The 20,981-nt window shown below is 37.3% G+C and overlaps 1 protein-coding gene across 1 annotated transcript in view; it reads right to left on the bottom strand.

The window, feature by feature from the left end:
* Positions 1-2,033: 2,033 nt before the first annotated feature.
* The window catches only part of LOC145933398 (membralin-like), a 109,318-nt gene continuing 90,370 nt past the window's right edge, over positions 2,034-20,981 (bottom strand). The window contains exon 14 of the transcript XR_014424852.1: positions 2,034-2,961. The gene's annotated coding sequence lies outside the window, so the exon portion shown is untranslated. The remainder of the gene's footprint in view (positions 2,962-20,981) is intronic.

Here is a 20,981-nt window from a genome sequence, read left to right on the forward strand (position 1 = left end):
GAGAATGTATATACGAGAAAATTGCCAAATTTTTTCCCATCTCTTTGTAATAATAGAAAATTTTCAAAGTAGAGTCCAAAGAAAAAGAGAGAGAGAGAGAGAGAGATGTATCATTTTTTTTTATTTTTATAATTTCTCTATCGCTTGATTATACATCAAGATTTTTTTCTTTGCACGAAACTTTATGCGTGAAGCGTAAACAGGATTTTCGCCAAGATTAATCATTCGGGGATCATTGTCGGATCTTTTCTGGGAAGGGTCGCGTATGATTTTTAATCGAAAGACAGAGGATAGAACTTGGGGAACAAGTAAAATGTGACCTAGGACGAAGGACAGAGGGGAGATGGATGGAGGAGAAATTGAACAAGAAAAATACTTCCTAGAAGGGAAATTTCAATATCCTGGCTTGTGCTTTGCCTGCCTATCTTACCCCTACTTTCGCGAGAAGGGAAAACGGAGTAGCAGCGGGGACTTTCTTAACACTCTCGAGAGGTTCCTCGTCGTTCGTGACTCCGGTAGACATTGGGGGATCACTTCTTCCTTTTTGCCAGGCTCCACGGGACAATTCCACGGGCACGGACTAATTTAATTGTTAAACCGGCTACAGGAGAGCGACGAGAGTATGACGAGAAAAAGACAACAGGGACGTATTGCGGAGGACGCTTCTCTTTGGATTTGCGTTTCGACCGAGATAGAGAGACGTTTATTGTTACTCACCAATATCGTCAATTTCCGATAGCTATAATGGCTTCCGGAGCCATCGGAGGGAAGCTTTTGTCACTTAGAGTTTCATAAGAAAGACTTATGATCAAAATACAGACCGAAAAATATGTATTTTTCAGGGTATTATAACTTTCGGAGAATTAAATTTCATTTTTTCTTTATATATAGACACACGAGAAAAATATATCATGATTAATATAAAAAATGACTGTAAAATGAATGTAAAGAAAAATAAAACTACAAATGGATTTGTAATTTCTCTCCATCCTTTATCCATTTTTTTGCAAATCTAAGAAGAGTTAGAATTAATTAAAGAAACTTTGTACAAAAGCAAATTTCTTGCATGAGATATATGTATATCGAGTAAATTTGCCTCTATCCACCTGAACTTTTCGCTGTGATCTGCATTCGTTGACACATCTTGGTCCTATAAAACTCAGTAGTATCGATTTTGGTAAGTAAAGGTTCTAAAATATTTGGATCTTTCGCCGAAAGAAACTTTAGTTCAGTTTAGGCGGACATTGATTAGGTGACTGAAAGAAAAACAGGATTCTATGTTAATTTTTAATCATTTTATCTTGAAACATTAAATATTTTAATCATAATAATTGATTGTGAGTATATTTCAGAGATTATTACAATCACGAAATTTATATATAAATACGAGATATATTTTTATAGAATAATATTATTATTAGTTCATTGACAATATTTGGAAAACATTAATCGAATGTAATTTACTAACAGAGGAAATAATGTAACGATTATATTGAAATCAAATTTAAGAGTAAATACGTCGCCTCGATAATTAATAATATTTTGCTAGAAGGATAAAAATAAGCGACGCATTTATCATTAAACAAAGTTGAAAGTAACCACGCGTCGCGTAAACGCGTTACTCTGCGAAAATGAATTATTTTACCCGCCTTTTAAGCTGCCTGCTGAGAAAACCGGAACAGCTGAAGAAGGGACGAGAAGACATTCTTTAACGACATTGCGGACACCGGCCGACCATGCGTCTTCTCCGCAAATATTATTAGAGCGCGAAAATTACAGTACGGAGAAAAATAATGATTAAAACCCATTTATAATTTCAAGTGAAAATATTCGACATTACGCGGACAAAATCCGTTCGAGACTACTATCGTACCTTCGTTTCTTCCGTCTTTACGTTCGCAGCTCGCAAAAAATAGAGTATACAACGAGTACGATAGAGTTGTACAAAAAAATTTATCGATACAATTCTGCTTGATAAACGCGACAATTAAAGTCACGTTAAAAATGATATGTGAAAGAAAAGCGAAATGTTTAAATACAAATATTTTTTACGTCTTTCGTCGGGGCAAATCGAATTGAAGGAATATTAGAAGTTGAAAATTAAATAAAGACAGGTTGAAATATCATTTTAATAAATCGGAAAATGTGGTTTCCACCACACACAGAGAAAGAGAGAGAGTGTTGCCTAGTTGACTGGATGGAAAATAATTGATTGCACGTACGCGACGAGCAAGGGAGCAGGATATATCGGTAGACGAGCGTACTCTCATTGTCTTGTATCTCATAAAACGTGTCTCGCGCATCGAACGACGGCGAACAACGGGCAACCCTTAACAAAGGCAACATACGTTACGTAAAGTGGCCTCTTACGTAGCCGCACGGCCGGCCATTCTTTACCGCGACTTCGATACAAAGGGCACAGGCATCCCCCGCGTGCCCGACGATCCACCCCCGTCCTTCCACCGCATGCGTGCAAACAAACGCGAGGGGGTGGGAAGGAGAGAGGGGAAAAGTTGGGACAGAGTCATCGGTATTACACGTGTGTATACGGGGGTGTAATGCGCGTAACGAATGTTATTGATGTGCGACGCGCTGGTACAACGCTGGAACCTCCCGGAGAAGATGGCACGCCCTTATTGTCATTTTATACGATACCTACCTCTATTTCCGGCCACAAATATCCGATAACGGCGCGGCTATATACGGGGACGCGTCCTTTTTCGGGACGACGCGACCGGCTATTGGGCTTTGAGTTCTGACGTACGTGTACGACGGCAAATTGGCGTCGTCGTCGTCGTCGCAGGGAAATTCATTTGTCATCGGCAAGTATCAATTCTATAACGGAAAAGAAATTGATAACGCACGTGGAGCCCGTAATTGGTGTACAATAATGTAGCTGTACCATCTTCTTCGCGTCAAACCTTAATCGTTCCTTCTTTGTGCGACGAAATCATCTTCTTTCTAGAAAAGAAAAACCAATAGAGGTCATCGTAGGTTCTAATATTTCAATCTTCGATGCATACGTGATTATTGACCTCTTACAATCCCCGCGCATGCATTATTTGCGATGCCGATGCACTAGGCTACATCAATTGCGATCGATATAATGCACATTTTTAATAACGGCGAACGTATGATATTCGTGCTGCAGAAAAATACCCTATCACGATCCATCCCTTCCTTCGTATGTAGTTAATAAAACCCCGTGTCCGATTCGCGAGAGAGTTCCCATTCTCTCCGACAAATATACAAATGGCGCACTTCCTGTATCCTGTACAAATTGTACGATTCTGCCGGAACTCGGTGCGACTGCCGAAGAATTGCGATTGATCGCGGGGATTTTTTTTTTTAAGCAAATTGCTCGACCGCATCAAATATTTCGTCGAATATTTCATATAGTTTGAACGATGCGGAAATATACATACACGTGATCGTTTACATTGAGCGAAAATTCGGGCTTGTATGAAAAGTTAAAATAAATATTGAATCCTATACTATCTAGACACAGATTCGCCCGTTTCGTCTATTCAATCGATATTTATCGATCAAGTTTAATTTTTAAGTATACGGCGCGAACAGAGTAAATATTTTATTTTTATTATCAAAACCAGTGTCTCATCCCTCTCTCTCTCTCTCTCTCTCTCTCTCTCTATTATATTTGCCCGCCTCAATCTCAATAATTTTTTTTCTTTGTCTCTTTCTTCTTGCCGTGAAAATTCTTGGCTTCCCGAATGAGAAAACCATTCAGCTACGGTGCAACAATGCGATCGATCTCCAATATCGGCACATCCAGAATATTTTCTTAACACGAGGCAAAACACTCGCAATGTTGCGACAGATATGGCTTCCTCATTTCCATATACCGAACATTACAAAAGGAGGCTTGAAAATAGCGAAAATACTTGCGAAAAAACCAGCAAAGCAATTAAAAAGTTTTTTTAGTAATTAAAAAATTTCCATTAATTATAAAATATTATTAGTTCATATCTATATATATCTCGAAATCTGCCATATTGCTCCTTTTCTGTGATTAATCATAAAAAATCCAAATGCATTAATCATTTACAGTTATATATACAATTTCTTTGTAAATTGGATAAGATTAAGAGAAATTGTGTTTATTTCTCCATTAAAAAAAAATTTTCTGTAATTAACAAGTAAATATTATTTTTTTTCATAAGAAAATAATATTATCATTATAAAAATATGGGATTATATTTTCGCATTATAATGTTATTGGTGTATCGTCTTTAAATAATCCATTTTTTATGAAAAGTCATCGATAGCGGGATTCTCAAATAGTTAGATGAGAGCCCCTGGCAATATGCGAAGAATGTAGAGCTGACCATGGAATCTCTCATCCTCTCATCCGGTTCTTGGTGGTCTCTTTCTCCCTCTTCCGGAAGGTTGATTAACTCGACGAAGCTCGCGGCATACTTACCCTAACAATACCTGCAGGACCCAAACGGAATCCACAGAAAAAGCTTCTTTCCTTCACAGTGAATACAATCCGACGTTGTGCATATTCTTTTCTTTATTTTCAGTGAACAGTGATCGTCGATTTCGCCGCGGAACCGCAAATGTACATAGGGTGTTCCCAAAAAATAATATGTGGCAGAATTTTATTCAAAGTTGAAAAAAATTAAACTATTACTCCCAGAAAAGACAATCATTTATAAAAATCATATAATTGATTAGTGATTAGTGATGTAAAAATTCCTGATAATATAGGCAGTACAATTAACCAATATTAAGATCGGTATGTTATCTGTATTGATATATATATATATTAATTCTTACAGTATCTCGCATTTAAATTGAATCTCGAGAACTAATTCAAATACTCGTACATTTCTTTTTGTCTGCGATTATCCTGCAGCAAGATTGTAATTGTTAGTCCATCGATAAATGTAGTGTTTCGAACGTTCTCAGTATTCTGTACTCGTACAGCTCAGAAAATTACGGTTTCAAAATCGAGGATGACTAATGGCGAGAATTTTTCAAGCATTCTTAGGGAAATTACGGCATTTTTTTTCCGCGCCATTTGCCGAAATTATCGAGGGTAAAACTGGATGTAGCGTCGACATATCATCCGTCCGAAGGATTCCTTCACGAAGGATCCTCGATGCGAGATCGTACCAGTTTTGAAGGGGATTATGGAAACGATTCTCTATATGAATTCTGCTCTATTCTCCGGCGCTAGTGAGAAGTACTTATATATACGGTATATAACGGTAGCGGAATTCGCATTCCGAGCATATCTCGGAGGCATATCTGCCTTCGTACAACGTGCATCAACGAACGTTTTCTTATAAGCTCGAGCAATAATGATGTTCGCTCTTCCAACGCGGCGCATCATATATACACAGTCTGGCTATATAAAGTTCTAAAATTTTACAGTTTTATAAAACATGCCGAAACAGCGCCATTTATCTTTCACCACTTGAAATCTCTTGCACTAATCTTCAACTACGCTTCTATCAAGTTATCAGTATTGGTTCAGTCCATTTCACGTTCTGTTTTGTGTGATGTGTTTGTTTTGTCTCGTCTGAAAGCATCTATCGAGCAACGATATGAATCGAAGATGACAGAAAAAAGGTGTGACTGTGTTTCATCATCCCCCTTACTTTCTCAATTTGGCTCATCATTTTCTTCCCCAAACTTAAACTAAAGATAAAAGGAAGTCGATTCGACGTGAAGCAGATTCAAAGCAACGTTACAAAACAATTAAACAGCGTCCAAGTTCCGGACTTGCAGAAAGCTCTGTATGAAATTAGAAGGAATATATATTGAAAAATAAGTGATAAAATATTGAAGATATAATAACTTGTTTATCTTTAGTAGAGAGAGTCCTAAAATTGTATAGCCAGACCGTGTATATTTTCCAGAATCCCTAAAAACCACAGAGCGCGTATGGACGAATCTGTAGTACAGTACGAAATCGCCATTGCTGGAAAACGTCGCATCGTATATATAGAAACGAGTATATATATTGATATTAAGTCTACATACACATTGACTTAAATCATAAAGCTTATCCCCGGGACAGCTACGCGGTTGAGTGGATCGCAAATATTGCATGCCCAGATCCACTTTTCTCTCTCTGCGCGCGTCCTCCCGTATCAATTCCCCGGTATCCGCGCGCACCGGGTATTCGTCTTCGATTCTCTTTCGAGGGGATATATATACGGTTATACCGCGCTACACACGAGAGAGCGTTTCCCGTTTTCCGTTTTTCGTCCTCGTCTTCGACACACTTTATTTCGCGGCGCGTACGAACGATAAAACTGCGTTTGCTTGATGCGGCCGATCCTTGGAGCATCAAATATTTACTCACCAAGGCGACTTCTTCCTCTCCTCTTTCCTCCCGGAAGGAAGAGGGAAGAGTCGCGCGCGTTTACGGATTTGTTACGAAATAAATCGACTATTACGGGAGATTTTGACTGGCAAATGGATGCACCGCGCCGAATTCACGATGTGAAGAAACGTTTTCGTCCGCGCGACACGAAAAAAAGGTCTATATATCGTCGACAATTTTCAATGAGAGGGAGAAATTTGACAGCGCTGTACGAAAAAACGTTTGTCAAAAAATTCAGGTAAAATTCTATACAAAGATGTACGTGAAGAACAAAATTTTTCTTTTTATTATAAGTAAATCTCGACAGAGGAATAAACATGAGAAACGCGAAACGATTAATCGAGTCCTTCGTTAAGTATTTAATGCAATTAGGCTATGTTATTAATCTTTTTCTTCTTCTTTATTTAAATCCGCCCGTATAAGATACTCTTCCTTTCTTTTTACAAAAAGCATAAACGACATTGCGACACAAGCTTCTTTTACACCGGCTTTAAAACAGATAGTTAAGCTAAAAAGAATAAACGTTTATAGATCGTAACGTATTCTGTTGAAGACGCATAAAAGTCTTCGTAATGTACGATTTAAAAGCAGTCAATCTCGTCTCTTAACTATCAAAAAAGTCTAATTTACCGTATATATATGCACAAGACGGATGTACGGCTTGCTAATTTTTATTTTAACAAGTTATAATAAACGCAAAATAATATATCTCTATTTTAATATATCTAAAAGAGCATATCCAAAAAAATTTTAACGAAAAACAATGCCTCGCATTATCTGGTACAGTAGTATATACGGAAAGGGCAACATAACTTGAGAAAAGCTTACGTCTTTAATTCATTAGTGTCTAAATTATATAACTTGTAAGAAAATTCGAATGTTTACATTCCGTTCGAGAGCATTAACCGGGATTTAATCCTCCAAAACAAGTTGTAAAGCATATATTAAATATGCATCGCACTATCGCACCGAGAAAGAAGTCGCCCTTTCGTTAATAAGGAAATGATGTAGCTCGAACGAAATCGGTTCAACGAGTTGGATCCGTATAGCGGAAAGAACCTCTGCAGCTTTATCCGTGAGTGCGTCGTAAAAGTTTAACGCAAAACCGAGAGTACTTTCGCGTGTGTCACCCTCCTCCCTTCACCCCCGCCTTTAATTTCTTCTTCGTTAAGAATCGCCCTTTCTGCTTTTCTCGAGAAAACAAAGACCGGAAGTCCGAGGAAGAACACTGCTGCAAGGAAAAAAAAATGCAGCGGGGGATCTCTCTAATTCTCTTACGGAAATAAGTCTTCAATCTTGTCGGAAATAAAGCATATAGTACGGAGAAAAATGCATGTAATCGGACAAGCGTAGGCGTCGATACATTATCATGCTTTATACTTTATACGAACAGGATGTTTTACTAAAAATATTATTTCGCTAGAAAGGATACATAATCTGTCTCTCTTGCGTGGGATAATGAAACACTGGTCTCATGGATTTTATTTTTACACGACAAGTCTTTTAATTATTACGGAAGCTTGTGTCACGCATCCAAATAACCCAACCAACGGTTTAAACGTGAAAAATTACACGGGCGCCAGGTGCCGAGGAAGCTCAGGTGGAGAACAAAGGATAATCCGGAAATAGAAGAAGGAGCAATAGCGGAAAGGACGGAAGAGAGATAAGATTCGTACAAGAAGCGAGGAGATGAGTCGCCTTACGGTAAACAGAAGCCATGTAGCCTGCTTGTGTAGCTCTCTTCGTCTATTATTCCATCCTCGTGTATATATAAATATAATGTGCACAACTATGCGCCGCGCTTTCGTAGCTTCGGCTTTCGGGGAATAGGAATAGGAGAGAGTCTGTTTCGTCTTTTATGTACGAGTTATGTCATTAAATTTCTCTGTAGCAGCTGTATAATACACGGTGATAACGCTTTTCCTCGCGCATCCACTTTCTCCTCTTCGCTCGTGTATTTTCTTCGGTTCGTGTCCGCCACGAGACAGAGAAAATAGCCAAAAACATCGCTTCAAGAGATGAAAATACTTCATTTTAATATGTGACAATTTAATATATATGACGTCTTTTAATTAGTGGACCTATAGAGAGTTGCCTCTTATCGCATAAATCGGACAAATTTAACAAACAAATTATTATACAATTCATTGCAATTTTAAACACGTTCTCTCAAACCAGAGTAATCGCGCTTTTTACGATTAATCGATATACTCCGAATGTAATTATCAACGTGCGAAAGAGCGCGCCCAAGATACGTCTTCTCGGCGGTTGAACGCGAAACGGATTGTTTTACGTTTCACTTACTTGCGTGGTTTCCTGCCAAGTGGCAACATATTGGCACCTACGCTTGCTGAATAGATTGTCCGATCGATCACAAAGTTCGCACTCGATCGACCGGCGAGATATTTGTTCGGATGACAAAATACATTGCACTACGGATGCTTGACGTCCACCGGCCGATCGATCATCGAATGGCACGTGATCGATTCGCCCGACGTCCGCTGAAACGAGGTTCATCGCTTCGGATGCGTCATTCGATTACACGTGAATTTGTACATGGCATATTGTAGAAAAAAAAAAAAACATTTCTCGACACCATGCTCTGACACGCCATTTAATTTTTATTACATTTTATTAGTTTCTTTTGTTTTTTAAGTTTAACATTAGATTTTCTTATTAAAGCGCGATCATATTACATTTTATCAAGACGCAATACAATTTATATATTTATCACGTCAACAAAGAGAGAAACAAAATAATATTTCACACATAGTACAATATCTTTAATCGAATATATTTTTGTAATATGTCGTTTATTCGTATTTCGATTTTATTATTTCGCAGCAAAACTGCCAATTTATGATTTTCGAAAAATGATATTTCCCTTATATATCGTGAGAGAGAGAGAGAAAGCTTATCTGTTTTATTATCGATTTGTCGGCACCTTCCAGGTCGGCGCGACTTAATGCGATGGCAGGCAATATCTTTACTCCGGTATATCGCACATTGTGTGCGGAAAGACAATAGATACTCCTAGTAACCCCCTGTATGACAATCTTGGCTCCCATGGCATCGCGCGTATAGCATGCATCCATCCCGCGCAGGGTTCGAGGGTTTCACGACCACCGACCAGGCTGTACACCATGCGAAATCCCACCCTAATGAAAACCCCCGTGCTCAACCCCCATGTCCGCCCCATATATGTATGTCGGCCCAGCTGACTGGATTGCGGCAGTGAGACAGTCATGACGTCGCTCCCCAATTGCATAGGAATTGTCAGATATAATTTCGGAGATCCCACTACACACATACACACACACACACGATCGTTTGATTTGATCCTCGAATCGACCGTCCCGTCGAGCGATATGTCAAAATCGATTCGCTCGCATCCTCACATTATATACAATCGAAAAGAGCGAGCGAATAATGGAGAAGAGAAATATTATACGTATATCGCGTTTAATATTTTTAAACGTAAAAATATAACTTAATATGTTTTTATGTAAAAATTATCGGTTTTACATTTACATATTTGCAATATATGTTCGTCCACTGGCGGATCCTGGGGGGGGGGGGGGTTAAACCCCCCCTTGCAAATTAAAAGAAACAGTTTTGCTGAACTTGTTTAAAAAATATAAATAAAGAAAAACAAACATTAAAGAGCTATCGACGTCAAGATCCGCTAGTGTATATAAGTATACACTGTAAATTATACTCATTACGCATTCAAGGAGTTAAGTATAGATTAAGTCAGACATAGGACGAAATGATGAGATAATTTCATTGCACGAAAATAATTAAGTGAAATTCTTTATATCTATATAATATATATATATTATATCTATATAATATATATTATATAGATACAAAGAGTTTCGCCTAATTATTTTCGTGCAACGATATTATCTCATCATTTCGTGGTATGTCTGACTTAATCTAAACTTAACTCCTTGAAAGCGTAATGAGTATAATTTACAGTGTATCTTATACATACATATTGTATATACATATTATATAGATATAAAGAATTTCGCTTAATTATTTTCGTGCAACGATATTATCTCATCATTTCGTCGTATGTCTGACTTAATCTAAACTTAACTCCTTGAATGCGTAATGAGTATAATTTACAGTGTATCTTATACATACATATTGTATATATTATATTTATATAAAGAATTTCGCCTAATTATTTTTGTGCATGGAATTATCTCATCATTTCATCCTATGTCTGACTTAATCTAAACTTAACTCCTTGAAGGCGTAATGAGTATAATTTACAGTGTATTTTATACTTATATATATATATTTTTTTTATATATATTATACATATATATATATATAAAAGTATAAGATACACTGTAAATTATACTCATTACGCATTCAAGGAATTAAGTTTAGATTAAGTCAGACATACGACGAAATGATGAGATAATTTCGTTGCATGAAAATTATTAGGCGAAATTCTTTATATCTATATAATATACATATATATATATTTTATATATATATTATATATATAAAAGTATAAGATACACTGTAAATTATACTCATTACGCATTCAAGGAGTTAAGTTTAGATTAAGTCAGACATACCACGAAATGATGAGATAATTTCGTTGCACGAAAATAATTAGGCGAAATTCTTTATATCTATATAATATATACAATATGTATGTATAAGATACACTGGAAATTATACTCATTACGCATTCAAGGAGTTAAGTTTAGATTAAGTCAGACATAGAACGAAATGATGAGATAATTTCGTTGCACGAAAATAATTAGGTGAAATTCTTTATATCTATATAATATATATATATATATACACTGGCGGATCCTGAAGGGGGGGGGGGACCCCACCCCGCAAATTAAATGAAACAGTTTCGCTGAATTTGTTTAAAAATTATAAATAAAGAAAAACAAACATTAAAGAGCTATCAACGTCAGGATCCGCTAGTGTATCTTATACATACATATTGTATATGTTATATAGATATAAAGAATTTCGCTTAATTATTTTCGTGCAACGATATTATCTCATCATTTCGTCGTATATCTGACTTAATCTAAACTTAACTCCTTGAATGCGTAATGAGTATAATTTACAGTGTATCTTATACATACATATTGTATATATTATATAGATATAAAGAATTTCGCTTAATTATTTTCGTGCAACGATATTATCTCATCATTTCGTCGTATGTCTGACTTAATCTAAACTTAACTCCTTGAATGCGTAATGAGTATAATTTACAGTGTACCTTATACATACATATTGTATATATTATATTTATATAAAGAATTTCGCCTAATTATTTTTGTGCATGGAATTATCTCATCATTTCATCCTATGTCTGACTTAATCTATACTTAACTCCTTGAAGGCTTAATGAGTATAATTTACAGTGTATCTTATACTTATATATATATATATTTTTTTTATATATATATATTATACATATATATATATAAAAGTATAAGATACACTGTAAATTATACTCATTACGCATTCAAGGAATTAAGTTTAGATTAAGTCAGACATACGACGAAATGATGAGATAATTTCGTTGCATGAAAATTATTAGGCGAAATTCTTTATATCTATATAATATACATATGTATATATTTTATATATATATTATATATATATAAAAGTATAAGATACACTGTAAATTATACTCATTACGCATTCAAGGAGTTAAGTTTAGATTAAGTCAGACATACCACGAAATGATGAGATAATTTCGTTGCACGAAAATAATTAGGCGAAATTCTTTATATCTATATAATATATACAATATGTATGTATAAGATACACTGGAAATTATACTCATTACGCATTCAAGGAGTTAAGTTTAGATTAAGTCAGACATAGAACGAAATGATGAGATAATTTCGTTGCACGAAAATAATTAGGTGAAATTCTTTATATCTATATAATATACATATATATATATATACACTGGCGGATCCTGAAGGGGGGGGGGAACCCCACCCCGCAAATTAAATGAAACAGTTTCGCTGAATTTGTTTAAAAATTATAAATAAAGAAAAACAAACATTAAAGAGCTATCAACGTCAGGATCCGCTAGTGTATCTTATACATACATATTGTATATATTATATAGAGATAAAGAATTTCGCTTAATTACTTTCGTGCAACGATATTATCTCATCATTTCGTCGTATGTCTGACTTAATCTAAACTTAACTCCTTGAATGCGTAATGAGTATAATTTACAGTGTATCTTATACATACATATTGTATATATTATATTTATATAAAGAATTTCGCCTAATTATTTTTGTGCATGGAATTATCTCATCATTTCATCCTATGTCTGACTTAATCTAAACTTAACTCCTTGAAGGCGTAATGAGTATAATTTACAGTGTATCTTATACTTATATATATATATATTTTTTTTTATATATATATTATACACATATATATATATATATAAGTATAAGATACACTGTAAATTATACTCATTACGCATTCAAGGAATTAAGTGTAGATTAAGTCAGACATAGGACAAAATGATGATAATTTCGTTGCACGAAAATAATTAGGCGAAATTCTTTATATCTATATAATATATATATATATATATACACTGGCGGATCCTGAAGGGGGGGTAACCCCCCCCCGCAAATTAAATGAAACAGTTTCGCTGAATTTGTTTAAAAATTATAAATAAAGAAAAACAAACATTAAAGAGCTATCGACGTCGTTGATCCTGGAATAAAAACTAATCATGAAACCAAAAATATTAAATAAAATAATTTTGCAAACCCCCCCCCCCCCATTATCGACGTCAGGATCCGCTAGTGTTTCGTCCAATTCGTTCAATTACTCGTTGGATTAAACCCAAATTGAATATTCGAGCATTCTCTCGAATACTCTATTAGAGATTAATGTAGCACGCTACGCTTGCACCATATTCTAGTATTTTTATTAATCAAGTTCTGCGCGCGCCACGCTTTGCTAGCGCTAAGCAAGGATCTTTGCATCATCCTTTTCTTTTTTTTTCGTCGTTTGCGCCTCGTCCTCGATGTAATTGGTTGTCAGAAGGTCGTCGGATGGGTCAGGCTAGGTGCCTCGAAGCAAATTACGAGGGGCTGATTCTGTCCATTGCAATTCGCTTCCAATATATTATCTTATCCTCGTAGCTTACCCGCCGCCGGCCCATGGATTTTCTTAAAATTACTTTTATCAGCACTTTGTTTCACACCAATTACTGAAATTTCAACTTTTTCGTGACCGACTGAATGTGCATTACCGTCTTCGTGATAAAAATGAAGGTAGCACTGATTCGACGCGAATAGAGTCTTGAGCTGCGCTATCGTGACTATCGAGACTATCGTGTTGAAAATGGCATTTTTTATTCAATATTTTACGCAAATAAGAAAATTAAAAAATTCAGGTTCAACTAGTTGACTCCTCTAGATCGTAATCTCTACTTATTATTATTACTTTACGATAAATTAATTTTTATGCACGACTATAAACCACTACAGAAAACATTTGGTTAATTTTGAAATAAATAAATCAATTTCAAAAATTGTCATTAATAGTGCAAGCAAAAGTAAAAATTGATCGCGCACGTGTAAGAATGTAAAATATATAACGCAAACGTAATCCGGAAATATCAGGGGTGTTGTGAAACTATAATGCAACGCATGTTATTCGCGGCCGTTCTATTCCCGGTCTAGCGACCGCGAAATAACGAAAGTTACATCATTAAGTCCGCACTTGGCTCCCGTAAACGAGGAATAGGATTAACATGACATCGGCATATACAGAGGATCGGCGCGAGGACCCTTATTTTAAGTGCCGAGCAGTGTCCGACAACGTACAATCGAGACCAAGTCCTCGCAATTAGCAGTGCCACGTCGAGTTGCGCCATCGAGTTTCCTAGGGTGGGACGAGCATGATGATAATTATAATTAGTACACAACAGCGAGCCCGTTGCAGCGACGAAACACTGACTTCCGAGACCAGCCGGGAGGAGAGCAGGATTTTCGCTTGAATGGGACGCGGATATACGAAAACGTAATCATTAAGCCGCGCTCTCTATTCACCAGGTCCAATCCTTGTCCCTGCGTCCACCAAAGGCGTCCTTCGCACTAATTGTAAGTCATTGACGCAAAGCGTTAGCGACCAAGACACTCTCGCTCGGTCATTTTCTCGCAATTAATAGAGCCGATTCATTACGCCCGCAAAGTGAATGCCGGATGAAATTAGCGCGTATAAAAAACGCAAAGGGAATCCTCCTTTCGATTCGGGATGGGACTTATTAAAATAGTACATCCGGTATTCGAGCTTCTCCACTATAGGTTCGCAAAGTGTCGGAGGATTTTTTTTTCTTTTTTCTCTCCGATAGTATTCCTCTCTCCCGACACACAGAATCGATCGCGCGGTATTCCGACTGAACGTTGGTATCGCTCCGACTGCCTCCTTCGGTTCACAATAAAACAGAGGCAGAAGAGCGGGAAAAGAGAGCAAGAGACAACGGTGGTGAGAATTGGAGGGATGGGTGATGCCGAGCGCGCGGATTCCGGCTTTTAGGGCGCAACTTTTCCGACTTATTGGCACTGCCTGAATAAATTTAATTCCGCCATTCTCGACGGGCGGCGCTTTCCTATTCTCAACGGTCCCCGCTCTAAGAATTTCATCCTCGTGTCCTTGCCTCGTGCCCCCTTTGACGTCGCTACCCCTTTCCGAGAAAGACAATGTCTTCTAAAATAGACCTTGCGATAGACGCGCAGAGTTGATGAAAATTAATCAATCACGTGCCGCGCCGTGTACAAAGATGTAGAAATTAGTAGAAGAGTTGATTTTCGGATATTTGTAATTCGTCGTTTTAGCGAATACACGTCGTAAAAAAGCTCGAAAACCGTTGAAAAAAATCAGAATACACGACGAAAATAAAATTAAACGACATGAATTTGTCAAGTTTTCTACATATTTCTTAAAATTAATTTAAACGCACGACTAATTAACTTTTATCCCAAATACGTTGTTCAATTGTAATATATAATAATTTTTAAAAATCATACCTTTTGTACCGATGCGGAGGAATTACAGAAGATTAAAATTTTCCCTCCCTCTTTGCAGGTTTCAGTTTTTAATCGAATGATCAGAATTTACTTTCAATACCTCTGCATTCTCTCTCGTTATATAATATATTTAATTGAAAACGATGGCGCGAAATGTGTGTGCGCGAATAGCGAATAGGAAATAGCATTCGAGATATGTCCTATTCACTATTTGCTATGAAAGGAAAGATAATAATACGAAGATTCGATAAAAAATGGCATTTTATTCGATCCGAGGTATCGCAGAAATCTGTTGTATTCGCGTTCAATCATCCGTAAGAAGCACGCGAGACAGCGTCCTTGTACGCCTTGTATTAAAATTTCATAGAGATTCCATATTTATTAGACTCGATAAGCGCGCGCGTTCGTTTCTGTCTATGTATCTTCCGATGAATCCATCAATAAAATTCGCTCTCGCGCTCTCATATCATTACGTATATATTTCAATATATTACGATATATATATTCCTAATCAAGATGCATTTTTAATAAACAATGGAGCAAGATTGTCGACGATTATTATCTTCGATATCTGATCAGCACGCTTTTTTCTGTATGTAATATTTAGTAAGTAGATCACTTTTCTTCTCTAAATCTCAAAATTTCGACAATTGTTTAAAAATACTCTCTGTTGTCAAACAACAATTGTAATTCAATTAAAATTAAAGATAAATTATTGTCCACAGTGTACATTATTCAGATTTGTACAGAACTAACACGATAAAACCAATTAATATCAGCGATAATCTGGCACAAACATCATGGCTGACTCAATATAAGTTTTCATCACTGAAAAAGATGTTTTCAAATAATCTGTAGGATAAAAAATTATAAAGAAATCTTTTATAAAAAAAATAAAACTTAAATACATATGACTATTAAAAAATTGAAATAATTTCCACATAAAAATATATTTGAGTCTAATAACCTGAGCACGTCTGTACAATTCTAATAATTTTTAAAAAAAGGAAAAAAATAGAGCTTTTTACGCAAAATATACAGGTTGTGAAGCGGCACATATCGATAATTCTCGTATGAAAGACGTACTTATGTACGCGTAAACACGTCACGTACGCACGCATGCATGCACGCACTTACGTAGTGATACTCGGAAGTGCATCTGTGTGCATGGAGAGAAAATGCACGCGCATACAGATACGCACGGTCTACTTACGCGGAGACACCTTTACTACACACATCGTCGTCGTCGCGATATCGCGTGTACCTGTATGTATATATGTACACGGGCACGCGTGAATACACAGGCCGTACGCGCAATATACGAACTGTTCGCGCGGCTTAACGCGATCGGCACGTCACGGCAGTTTCGCGAAAGGAAGAGAAGGGACGGTCGCTGTTATAAATAAAGCGCCGTACACCACCTGCTACACACTGATAAACCCGAAAGACCAGCCATGCGCGAAACAAAGGTTAACTTCGACGGGCACTACCCCTATGCGAGAGACACACGCTGCGAGAGAAAGAGTACGGTTACATCGTATACCGGATGTATCTTTCGATAAATATTATAGACGCTTCCGTCCGGCGCCATTAATCCGGGTGCAATCGCCCCGACGCGTTCGGATTTACTTATACCTCATATCTATCGATCACTTGTGTGTTACGTAATGATTCGTATGTTGGAATATGCTTATATTATTCATAAAGGAATAAGGCTGCCGAAAGATGACATATCGTTTTGCTTCTCGAGAGTCTACCTCGAAGATAAACAATAAAAATATATGTCCGTAGATATTTGTTAGAAACTGCTTTCTCCACGTTGCGTCACAATTTTGATATTATTTTACATTATTTTTTTGTGCAAATTATTATTTTTTTTATTTTAAAAACAGAAAAAATTGAGAAACTGGTTCTCTCAAAATCGAAGCTCGCTAAAAATTATAAGAAACATAGTAAAAATGATATAAAAGCAAAGATGAAACAGATTTAGAATCGTGTAATTCGCCAAAGAAAATTACACGAGTCTCAAAAACTTTCGATACAAGCAAATATACAAATTATAAACTTGCGATGAACAAATCAATTAATTGACTCTCTCGTATCAGCTCTGATGAAATATTGCATATATATATGTATTTCGCTGAGAGGTATTTTTTAAGAAAGAGGTCGCTTTTTTAAGAAAGACTCGCGTTTATTTTCAATACCATTTTTTCCTCTATTATACAACATGCATATATTTCCAATCAATTGCAAATTGAATCTCGTTCCTCGCGCGCTTCTCCATCTTATTCCCCAGTAACACACCTGGCTTCCAATCGATTATTTCGATACAGTCGTTATATCTTTAGAATAGGTATTAACAATTGTTCTTATACATATAAGCCGTGCATTGTCGTTCTTCTATTTGATCGTGTCTCTCTCCCCCCAGCCTGTATCTTCCGTTTGCATAAAACTCGACAATGCATTACAGGCTGGCGCGGCGTGATTTTTCGTGACGCGACCACTCACGGGTTAAAGCATTTTCCGAAGTGCCCATCGCGTCCATCGTGCCCACTCTATCGTGGTGAATCCATCCGCGTGCGCACGCGTGACGTAATTTTTTTTTCACGCCAGAAGAATGCGAGAGAGCGAAACGAGACGAAGGCCGATCACGATGGAGCTGGCGATCGATTAACGAGGGGGTGCGGACTTGGTTTGTCGCGAATCAAAGAAAACAGTACGAGAGTTTCAAGGGGGAAAATATACGTGTTTAGGGGTAAGAAATAAAACTTGAACACCACACGCTTTCATCGTTTTCTCTGAACAACGGATATTTTTCGCCCCTTTCGAACGAGAGCACGACGATGCGCGTCTACCGCAGGTGACTGCTTGATTTAGCGCGTCTACGCGCGGAAAACATTATAAATCGGGAATTTAATGCAACGCAGCTCGACATTTATGCGTAAATAGAATAAATTTGCGGGGAATCGATGGACACGGGGACTCGACGAGAGAGAGAAAACATCCGCGCAAACTCCCGTCTCGCTGCATGCATTTACGAAATCGAAAAGCCGTACTGCAAATGAAAATTTCATGATAAATTCGAATTCCAGTTTCGCGGGAATGTAAGCGCGTTTTTAAATAATTTTTCTATTCTCTTATTTATTTTTTTTTATCGTTTGTCAAAACGGAATCTCTCGATAGCTCTCTCTCTCTCTCTCTCTCTCAACATCTTTAATCCGATAATAATTGATATATTCACTTTATATATTTAAACATTGATACATTCTACGCAAAATCGATATACATATGCTTGTAAAATTTGTAGAGTCGGTCTCTCGATTAACGAAGCGAACGATCGGCTCGAGTATCCCGCATACCTTTCCGCCGACGGCGACGAGCGACCCGAGACAGTCGATTGCGTCGAGCGTTGAAGAGTACAACTAAATGCATCATGGATCTCGTGGTTTGGATGCAGCATGGCACACATAATCATATTGGCATTCTATTAGGGAGCGTCTTCTCCCTGCCGGCTTCTACTTCCACCCTGCCATCTAACACTCACCCTCCTCTATACCAGGCCGCCGAGCAACCCCTCCGACACACGTCAATCGATAGTACAACGTGATTATAATATCTCGCTCGTACATCAAAATGAGACCGATTGCCCGGCGTTTCGGACGCCAATTAGCGAATTAGCATATGTCCGGAAGAACAATATTTTGCATTATTGAGTTATAACAGCCGAAAGATTTGGCCAGATATTTTAATTGTCATCCTTTGTCTACTTATTTATTTATTTATTTATTTATCTAATTTATTAAGGCTGCTTTTCTTCTTTGATGTAATCTCGACATATAAAACAATGAAACAATGTCACATTTACTATAAAAAAAATACAAAGTAGTATCTCTTCAACGAGATACATGTAATTATTTAGAATAACACTAAATTTATCCATTTATACTCTCAACGAAATCGACATGTGACAAAGAAGAAGAAATAACTGAAATAAAACAGCATTAGAGTAGTGTACGAATAGTAGAGGAGAGGTGTATCACCTAATAATATGCATTTTAATCGCGCGTTTCTAAAGCGTGAATCAACGTTCAAGCGGAATCATTAGGCAACGTGAATGAGAGTGTTAACCTACCGGACGAGTAGACTATTAACACGGCTTACATGATTTACAGCTAATAGCTAATAACCGCGTACTATATAACGACGTTGATGTGGTCGCCGCCTGCTATTTTGGTCCTGATTGCCGTCTATGCACTCTCACGACCGATTCAGAGCATACGATCCTCGATAAATAATCAAGTATATAAGACAATTGACACAGCTTTATTTTGGAAACCAAACTTAGAGTTCTTCGACACGTGTGTCATCCTTTAGAAGAGAGTTCTTAGAAGATCCATTTGCGTTTCCAATTGCGAAATGATGTGATTCTTGAGACATCGCGCAACTGTCTGAACGAAAAGCAATCGGTAACGCGAATTTATCATACTGAAAATGTATAGCCGGTTCCGGTTCTCTAAAATTCGCGCCTTTGACGAGCGCAAAACTTGCGCAAATAATAGCGGTAAACATTCGTCGACAAATGGACGGCTTAGAAGCTTGTAAATAGACGATAGGAAAGTTATATGAACGCGAATATTCCGTAAGATACACACACATTCTCGTACGTTCGCGCCGTACATAATTTAACGCAAATATGTGGCAAGGCGGAGATCAAAAGTCAGAAATATGTAATCCCGCTCTCGTGTAATGAGCGAGCGCAGTCGAGATGATTAACACGATTCCATCGATATAGATCATCCTTTCGTCGCAGCCTCGCGCGATGCATGTGTAAGAAGGCGAAATTGGCTTTGGAAAAAAATTGGGATGCACTGGAATAATTTATCCGTGTCGAGGAATTACGTAGAGATAGACCCTGCTATATATAAAATTCCTATAATATGATCCAAGAATACGCATATTTTTCAGAAATGAAATGGAAAAATCTTGCGGCGCATAGAAATTCTATCTCGACTATACAATTATTTATTTGAGATGAGACGAAGAATTGCATTTTTATCGAACGTACAATATTACCTGCCTTAAACATAATTGTCGAACGCATTATGAGTCAGCGTGCATGCTACAGAAGGGGGTGAAAGAGAGGGAGGAAGGGAGAAGGGTAACAGAAAATACAAAGGTTAAACGGAGTGTAACACGCGTGGGTGGGAACCACGATAGAGAGTTAAAGAAAAATGAGAGAGAGAGAGAGAGAGAAAGAGAGAGGTGAAATGGGGGTGAGGGGGTACGGACGGAGAATAGAGAGCGAATTCATACGATCGACTGTGCGTAAAATTATTCCAAAACTTATTACTCCTGCTGGCTATGACCGTAGCTATGGTAACGAGACGCGGATATGAAAATTAATACGCACTGGGAAAACAGAAAGTTTTCAGAATGTTTTCCCATTACCGCGCGGCAGCGCTCGCGATGTTCCGGTACCGATTCACCTCTGACTGGCAACTAATTCGTTCGTAGTCGTGTAATTAGCCGCGTTTTTTATAACAACGTTCGCG

The sequence above is a fragment of the Prenolepis imparis genome, unplaced genomic scaffold, assembly GCF_030444845.1.
Source record: "Prenolepis imparis isolate NDT839.2.m4 unplaced genomic scaffold, iyPreImpa1.0 SCAF_3, whole genome shotgun sequence".
NCBI lineage: Eukaryota > Metazoa > Arthropoda > Insecta > Hymenoptera > Formicidae > Prenolepis > Prenolepis imparis.